We start from the raw sequence: 9,237 nt of genomic DNA on the forward strand, positions 1-9,237 counted from the left end.
CCTTATTTTCTGCTTCTTAAACAGTAGCCATTCTAATGGGTGTGAAAAGCTATCTCAGTGTGGTTTTGATTTACATTTTTGTAACAATTAGTAATATTGAGTGTTTTCTCAAGTACTTATTGGGTTTTTGTAGGCATTCTTAGAAATATCTAGTCAAGTTCTTTAAGTGAAAGTGCAAGTCGCTTAGTCATGTTCGACTTTTTGAGACCCCATGGACTATACAGTCCATGGAATTCTCCAGGCTAAGACACTGGAGTGGGTAGCCTTTCCTTTCTCCAGGATCGAAATCCCAACCCAGGATCGAATCCAGGTCTTCCGCATTGCAGGCGGATTCTTTAGTAGCTGAGTCACAAGGGAAACCCAAGTTCTTTAACCATTTTTTAAATTGGATTATTTGTGTTTTTAAATTATTGTTGAGTTACAGGTTTTTTGTTTGTTTGTTTGACCATGCCTCACAGTTTATGCGATCTTAGTTTCCGAGCCAGGGATTGAAACTGGGCCCTCAGCAGTGAGGCCACAGAGTCTTTTTTTTTCCCCCCATATTATCTATATGGTGAAATTTTAACTTTTGAACACAAAATGTTATTTTAAGAAAAAAAAAAAAGTTTCTCTTTCCTTGTTTTAATGTGGCTTCCAGAAGTTTTGAATACACATGTGGCTCTTGTTAGATGCCTACTGCACAGCACTGCTCTTACTAATTCTGCCCAATTCCAGAATACACTTGGTGATAGGTTTACAGTACTGGTTTTTTAAAAAGAATGGCATTTTTTAAGCACATACTGCTGGCATGTCCCCGATATGCCATCCAAATTTACTTTGAGTCTTAGTGAGCTGTAGGGCTCTAATTATCTGCTTCCTTATGAGTACTTACATAGTCAACTATAACTGTTATCATATTGTTAGGGCATGAAATGTGATTTCTATCAGGCTAAAAATAGGAAAGGCACCACTCATTCAAGGGTTAATTTAAGACTCCAGAAGAGGCAGCTTCACCATCTGGACCCCAAACCAGAGTCAACCATCCAGGACCAGACACACCTTCCTCTGATGAGCCACAAGGATGATGGTGAAATTTACGCCAAGTCAAAACTTTCTTGTACTTCAAGGAAACAGCATTCACCAATTAACACAAAGGCTGTATGCTCCTGAAGACGCTCTTGCTATTCTGCTGTACAAAGTTCAAAATGACTTAAGGAAGCACCAGAATCCTCTGAGGCATTTTATTTGTATGTATTAAATCCCTAGAAAAAGAATCCAAGGATTTTCCCTCCTGTATGTTTTCTTCTTGCTGCTTCATGGTCCATGATGCCAGCTGAGGTTGTCAGTACAATGAAACCAAGCTGATAGGATGGGAGCAGGTTATTCTGCCATTTTTCTAGATCTTTAAGTTGCACATCAAATCTGGGGCTGATCGCTCCACACTTATTTAGCCTGCCTGTGAGGTTCACAACAATTTTCCCAGCCCTGTGATCATCAATGATTTCAAATTCGCCAATGTAACCATGCTTCATCATCACTGTTAGAAACTTGACGATGACTTTGGAGCATGGCCTAATAAGGACCTGGCATTTGCCTTTCTTTTTGGCATCGTTGATACTCTTGAGAACATCAGCCAGGACATTCATGTGCACCATTCTGGTGGCACAGAAAGATGGTGGAAAGAGGCAGGCCACAGAGTCTTGTCCACTGGACTGTCAGGGAATTCTCAGATTTTTTTAATATATTCTAGATATTAGCCTCTTATAGAATCTATGATTTGCAAATATGTCAGTCTGTAGGTTGCTATTCTTTAATGGCTTTTAAGAATATGCGGCACTTCGTTGCAGCATGTGGAATCTTTAGCTGAGGCATGCAAGCTCTTAGCTGTGGTGTGTGGGACCTAGTTTCCTGACAAGGGATGAAATCTGGGCTCCCTGTATTGGGAGCAAGAAGTCTTAGCCACCGGACCACCAAGGAAGTCCCCAGTAGGTTGCTATTTTTTTTTTTTTATCTTGATTTATATTTATATTAACTGCCTGAGTCTTTATATTCTCTTTGGGTCTTTGAATTTTTGACCCCTAGCTGATATTTTCTGGGTCACAACAGTTAACATGCCTTCCTGAAACACAAGACTCTTTGACTGGATTTAGATATTTTCTGAATTCTTCAGTTAATATTAAAGACAATTTCTTTGTTATATCATTTGTACAAGTGGTTGAACTCATCCATTACATTCTTGAATCTATCTAATTTCATTTCTCATTAGCTTTAACTTGGGAAGTACCTTGCTATAATCCCCATGCATATGATATTTTAGCTGCATTGATCTTACTCTACCAGTTCTTTTAATTTTGTTCTAGTTTTTAACCACAGTACTTTCATTTTAATTGTTCTCCCCAAAGACAGAGATAATTTTCATACTGTAATTTCAGTGATAACTGATACCTGCTTGGTTAAATTTATTTTTATATATTCTTAAGTTATTGGAGAAGGAAACGGCAACCCACTCCAGTATTCTTGCCTGGGGAATCCTATGGACAGAGAAGCCTGGTGGGCTGCTGTCTATGGGGTCACACAGAGTCGGACACAACTGAAGCGACTTAGCATGTATGCATGCAGTGGAGAAGGAAATGGTAACCCACTCCAGTATGCCTGGAGAATCCCAAGGATGGAGGAGCCTGGTGGGCTGCCATCTACAGGGTCGCACAGAGTCAGACACTACTGAAGGGACTTAGCAGCAGCAGCAGCATTTTTAAATTATAAGCAACTAATTCTTCTGGAAGCAAAGCTACATACACAATGGGAAACTGAAGCCATGAGCTAACAGAACTCTGATGTGCTTCTTATGCTGTCATTTCTCCTTAAAAAAATTATCTGTGGTATCTGTCCCATAGAAAGCACAGACAAATACAACTCACATAGCTCCTGGCCAAAAAGATACAGATTTAAAGCACAATTTGAGGGGGACAAAAACAATTTAGTAGAATAATCAAGCAAAGTAACAAAATTTAAAGAACATTGATTTTGGATCTCATGAGAAATGATAGCATTGGTTCTTTTAATCGTCATAGCAAAGGCATACAAACTTCTTCAGTTGCCAAAATCAGTCTTCAGAACAAAATTCCATTATTAGGACCTTCAGTAGACCTATTTTTTTCATTTGGAAACAGCCCTAAGAAACATTCTGGATACCATTACAATACTTGTATTCAAGACTGGATTTAAATGAAAGTCTTAGAGTTCCCAAAGATCTTACTTAGATCTCCAGTAAATTTTCCCTCAAGGTATAGCCAATTTATATAGTCATTATTAGTGCTTGGATTGACAGCAGAAATTGATTTCTTCACAGGTTGGGCATAGAAGGGAGAAAACCTCTGGGAGAGAATGACTTTCCTTCCAACCAACAAAAGGAATAAAGACACATTGGGGACATTTGTGTTAGGCTGATTAATGATATTTGCAGACAGCAACCAAAAATATAGTCAAAAAAATTTTTTTTAATTTTCTTTGCTTCAGTTTTTCATCTATAAAATTATTATAATAATTATGCCTATTTAAAGAGTTATTGGGGGTTCCCTCATAGCTCAGTGGGTAAAGAATCTGCCTGCAATGCAGGAGACCAGGGTTCAGTTCCTGGGTTGGGAAGATCCTCTGGAGAAGGAAATGGCAACCCATTCCAGTATCCTCACCTGGAGAATCCCACGGACAGAGGAGCCTGGCAGGATACAGTCCATGGGATTGCAAGAGTCGGACATGGCTTAGCGACTAAATCACCATCACCAGAGTTATTGTTAAGAGCGAATGGAACACTATATGTAAATTACTTACAAGAGTTGATTTTAAAAAGAAAATATTCTTCAAATTTATTTTGGTATTTATATAAGGTATGGTTCTCACTTAAGTTTCTCTAGATTATAATCTAGTTGTCTTATGAAATCTTTCTTTCCTTTGCCTTTATTTTGCAGTATATTTTTAATTCTATAATTATGGTATGTAATAGTGTTCTGTTTCTGAAATTTCTATTCACTTATGTGGATCTGTTTTGTGCCATTATATAAATTTTTGTTGTATCATACTATCATTTGCCATCTTGAAAACTACTGTCCTCTCTTTGCTCTTCTTTTTGAAGCTATTTTTTGAGAACTTATCCTATTTAGTACACTTTAGTGAACTTTCCATCAGCTTTATCTTCTTCGAAGAAAAATCCTATTGGTGTTTTGATTGGAATAATGTTAAGCTATAAAATGACTTAGAAAGAATAACATATTTATGGTATTTGTTTGCTTTCTTTTTCCCCCTTCCAAAATCCTTTGGTGCATGTTGTCTTTAAATATCCAGTAATGCAGTTTTTCCTAAATATATCTTTACTATGTTTGTTGTAATTATCTATCACTTTTACTATAATATTTTCAAGGTGGTTATTGCTCAGTAAGCATATGTTTTCATCATTTATCTTCTACTTTCATATTAGACCCCGGTTATAGAAAATTTAATCATACCTCTCAATTCATTGCTTAATATCAACATCATTTATGTAATGCTTATTCCTGGTCTATTTTAGTTTCTTTAACCTCAATCCAAACCCATGTTCCTCTCCTCACTCTAATGTGTTTAATACAGATTATAAAATATGCATATGTTCTTGTGAAATACATAGTTTTATACAGTATATCTCTGTGTTTTTAATTTACACAAATGATATATGCTATTTTTCTGTTCTGTTTCTTACTTTTTTCCCTCAGCATTAATCTTCTGTGATGTACCCATATTGCTGTATATATCTTGCTCCTACCTGCACAGCATTTCACATTCACTGCATTTAAGTACCCATCCCCTAGCATACTTCTACCATAAACACTGCAACAGATGTCCCTGTATAACTCTCCTTCAGATCCATGCAAGAATTTCTTTGGTATGTATATTCCCTGAGATAAGTGAGTCTGAGGCATGCACTGACATTTTTACTGAATTCTGCCAGAATGCCTTCCAGAATACCTGTACCAGTTTACGTTACTTCTCCATATCCTTGCCAAACTGATATGCACCATCTTTTCCAATTTTTGCCAATTTGATGGCTGTAAAATTGGTGTATCATTTTTGCTTCAATTTTGATATATCAGCTTACTAGTGATGTTGAGTATCTTTTTATTATTTGTTAGCCCTTTGGGCTTCCTTTTCTTCAAATTGCCTATTCATATCTTTTATCTATTTTTATAATCAGTTTCCAATTTTATTCCTGCTGATTTCGTATATTCTAGCTTCTCTTTTGGCTGCACTGCACAGCGTGTGAGATCGTAGTTCCCAACCTGGGATTGAACCCATGCCCCTTGCATTAGAAGCATAGCGTCTTAACCATTGGACCACTGGGGAAATCCCTCTAGTTTTTTGTTTTTAATTGAAATATTTATGTTAGTTTCAGGTGTATAGGAAAGTGATCCAGTTGTATATGAATGTATGTGTGTGTGTATATATATATATATGCATATATACTTTTATGACAGCTTCCCAGGTGATGCTAATGGTAAAGAATCTGCCTGCCAGTGCAGGAGACATGAGATGTGGGTTTGATCCCTGGATCAGGAAGATCCCCTGGAGGAGGAAATGGCAACCCACTCCAGTATTCTTGCCTAGAGAATCCCACTGACAGAGGTGGGCTGCAGTCTGTGGGGGGTCACAAAGAGTTGGACAGACCTAAAGTGATTTAAAACACACACACACATATACTTTTACAGATTCTTTTCCCTTATAGGTTATGACAAAATATTGAGTATAGTTCACTGTGTATACAGTAGGTCCTTGTTGTATATTTTAGTTTTAATGCCCTGTAGATTTTAGTCATTGCTGATAGATATCTCCTCTTAGTCATTTGTCTAAGTTTATACTTCATTGAACAGAAATCTTCAAATTTTATGCAGTGATAATAATTATTTCTTTATCTCATGTTTATATTTTGGGGTCTTGCTTAAAAAGATTTCCCCCGGTTCATAAAGATAGTCCTTTCATATTCTATTACGTTAATAAGTTGTAAAATCCAATTTGAATCCTCTTAGCATATAGTAAAAATGCAGGATCAAGCTCAATTTTTCTTTGTACAGTGATCCAGTTTTCTCATACTACCTAAGAAGCCATCTATTTATTCATTCCAGATTGTTTTGTGGTTCTGCTGCTGCTGCTAAGTTGCTTCAGTCATGTCCAACTGTGTGCGACCCCATAGACGGCAGCCCACCAGGCTCCGCCGTCCCGGGGATTCTCCAGGCAAGAACAGTAGAGTGGGTTGCCATTTCCTTCTCCAATGCATGAAAGTGAAACGTGAAAGGGAAGTCGCTACAGTGATCCAGTTTTCTCATACTCCCTAAGAAGCCATCTATCTATCCATTCCAGATTGTTTTGTGGTGGTGGTGCTGCTGCTGCTAAGTTGCTTCAGTCGTGTCCGACTCTTCGCGACCCCATGCACTGCAGTCCACCAGGCTCCTCCATCCATGGGATTTTCCAGGCAAGAACACTGGAGTGGGTTGCCATTTGTCAAATATCAAGTTTATATTTTTAAGCTCTCCATTGTGTTCCTCTGCTTTGTCTGTCTGCTTACACTAACGCTATACTATCGTTACCATAGATTTTCAGTGAAGTTATACTACCACTATATTTTCTTTACCCTTGTTGTATTAGGAACACTTTATCTTATGGGGAATTGCAGAGTGATTAGTGTGGCTTCCTTAAGAGTAATAGAGAGCAATAAGTTTTTAATTTAATGACACATATTTTCTCACAAAATGGAAGAAATATTGATTACATCATGAGTGTCAGAGAGTCTTCAAATCCATATCAAGCAGCTAGGTTGTTTACTTAAATCCTTTTCACATGGATTTTTCAAGGTTGGGGTTTCTTCCACATCCTTTCTTCTGGCCCCACAACACAGGTACCAGGAATACGGATGTGCTTTATCAGGTCCCCTAGGGCAGTCAGCCCTCTGTATCTGTGGATACCGAGACCAATTGCACTACACCATTTTATATAAGGGACTTGAGCACCACCAAGTTTTAGTACCCACAGGGGCTCTTGGAACCAATACCCCATGGCTATCAAGTGAAGACTTTAATTACATGGAATTGGTTGATTATCTTACCTATTAGCTTCATTTTGGGGGTCTTGTCTCTACTCTTTCTTTAATCTGCTTTGGATAAAAGTCTTAGTATGTATTAGTAGCAGTGAAGTTGCTCAGTCGTGTCCAGCTCTTTGTGACCCCATGGACTGTAGCCTACCAGGCTCCTCCATCCATGGAATTTTCCAGGCAAGAGTACTGGAGTGGGTTGCCATTTCCTTCTCCTGGGGATCTTCCCAACCAAGGGATCGAACCCATGTCTCCCACACTGCAGGCAGATGTTTTACCATCTGAGCTACCAGGGAAGCGCTTAGTATGTGTTATTCCCTACAAACCAAATTCCTCTAAGTTTGGGGCTTCCAGACTGAAACTACCATGTTACTACAGATACTTTTGTCCAAATGTTAATCTCTTCACTAGGATGCTCCACTTCTCTCCCAGTGTGTCTTCCTCCCTGTTCAGTTCAGTTCAGTTCAGTCGCTCAGTCGTGTCCAACTCTTTGCAACCCCATGAATCACAGCACACCAGGCCTCCCTGTCCATCACCAACTCCCGGAGTTCACTCAGACTCACGTCCACCAAGTCGGTGATGGCATCCAGCCATCTCATCCTCTGTCATCCCCTTCTCCTCCTGCCCCCAATCCCTCCCAGCATCAAAGTCTTTTCCAATGAGTCAACTCTTCACATCAGGTGGCCAAAGTACTGGAGTTTCAGCTTTAGCATCATTCCTCCCAAAGAAATCCCAGGGCTGATCTCCTTCAGAATGGACTGGTTAGATCTCCTTGCAGTCCAAGGGACTCTCAAGAGTCTTCTCCAACACCACAGTTCAAAAGCATCAATTCTTTGGCACTCGGCCTTCTTCACAGTCCAACTCTCACATCCATACATGACCACAGGAAAACCATAGCCTTGACTAGACGGACCTTTGTTGGCAAAGTAATGTCTCTGCTTTTGAATATGCTATCTAGGTTGGTCATAACTTTCCTTCCAAGGAGTAAGCGTCTTTTAATTTCATGGCTGCACTCACCATCTGCAGTGATTTTGGAGCCCCCCAAAATAAAGTCTGACACTGTTTCCACTGTTTCCCCATCTATTTCCCATGAAGGGATGGGACCAGATGCCATGATCTTCGTTTTCTGAATGTTGAGCTTTAAGCCAACTTTTTCACTCTCCACTTTCACTTTCATCAAGAGGCTTTTGAGTTCCTCTTCACTTTCTGCCATAAGGGTGGTGTCATCTGCATATCTGAGGTTATTGATATTTCTCCCGGCAATCTTGATTCCAGCTTGTGTTTCTTCCAGTCCAGCGTGTCTCATGATGTACTCTGCATATAAGTTAAATAATCAGGCTAACAATATACAACCTTGACGTACTCCTTTTCCTATTTGGAACCAATCTGTTGTTCCATGTCCAGTTCTAACTATTGCTTCCTGACCTGCATACAGATTTCTCAAGAGGCAGGTCAGGTGGTCTGGTATTCTCATCTCTTTCAGAATTTTCCACAGAATTTATTGTGATCCACACAGTCACTCTACTTGCCTGGAGCAAAAAAGAAGTGGAAAATGAAATTTACAACCACAGTGTAAGGAGAATGTTGTTGTTTAGTTGCTAAGTCGTGTCCGACTCTTCTGCGACCCCATGGACTGCAGCCTGCCAGGCTCCTCTGTCCATAGGATTTTCCAGGCAAGAATACTGGAGTGGGCTGCCATTTCCTTCTCCAGGGGGTCTTCTCAACCCAGGGATCAAGCCCACGTCTCTGGCATTGGCAGGTGGATTCTTTACCACTGAGCCACTGGGGAAGCCCAAGAAGGAGAATGGAGCATGGCAAACAAGAACATTTTTGCTTTGTTGAATATTTCTATAGGTTTGGATATGCAAAAGTGGGTCTGGACCTTAGCTTGGAAGTAGACCCCAGCCAGAACTGTGTGCTCTGCATAAAGAATTAAGAATTTGCATGGGAGGCTGCAAGCCAGGAAGGAGAGGATGCTGAGGAAATAGCACCCAGGGGAAAGGAAGAGAAACAAGCTAGCTAGTGTGTTGCTGAGCCCTTATATGGATGAAAAGCCAATAGAACAATTCCTGGGAAAAGAACTTTAAAGAAGAATCAAGTTTTCAAGTGGAAGGAGTTCATTTTTTTTTAAATTTATTTTATATTGGACT

At 39.5% G+C, this 9,237-nt stretch overlaps 1 non-coding gene across 1 annotated transcript; it reads right to left on the minus strand.

The window, feature by feature from the left end:
* Positions 1-1,170: 1,170 nt before the first annotated feature.
* Positions 1,171-1,634, minus strand: LOC102268817 (small ribosomal subunit protein uS8). The gene has a single exon (XR_001351508.2). It is a non-coding gene; the product is annotated as a small ribosomal subunit protein uS8 (transcript).
* Positions 1,635-9,237: the final 7,603 nt, after the last annotated feature.

This window comes from Bos mutus, chromosome 20 (assembly GCF_027580195.1).
Source record: "Bos mutus isolate GX-2022 chromosome 20, NWIPB_WYAK_1.1, whole genome shotgun sequence".
NCBI classification, from domain to species: Eukaryota; Metazoa; Chordata; class Mammalia; order Artiodactyla; family Bovidae; genus Bos; species Bos mutus.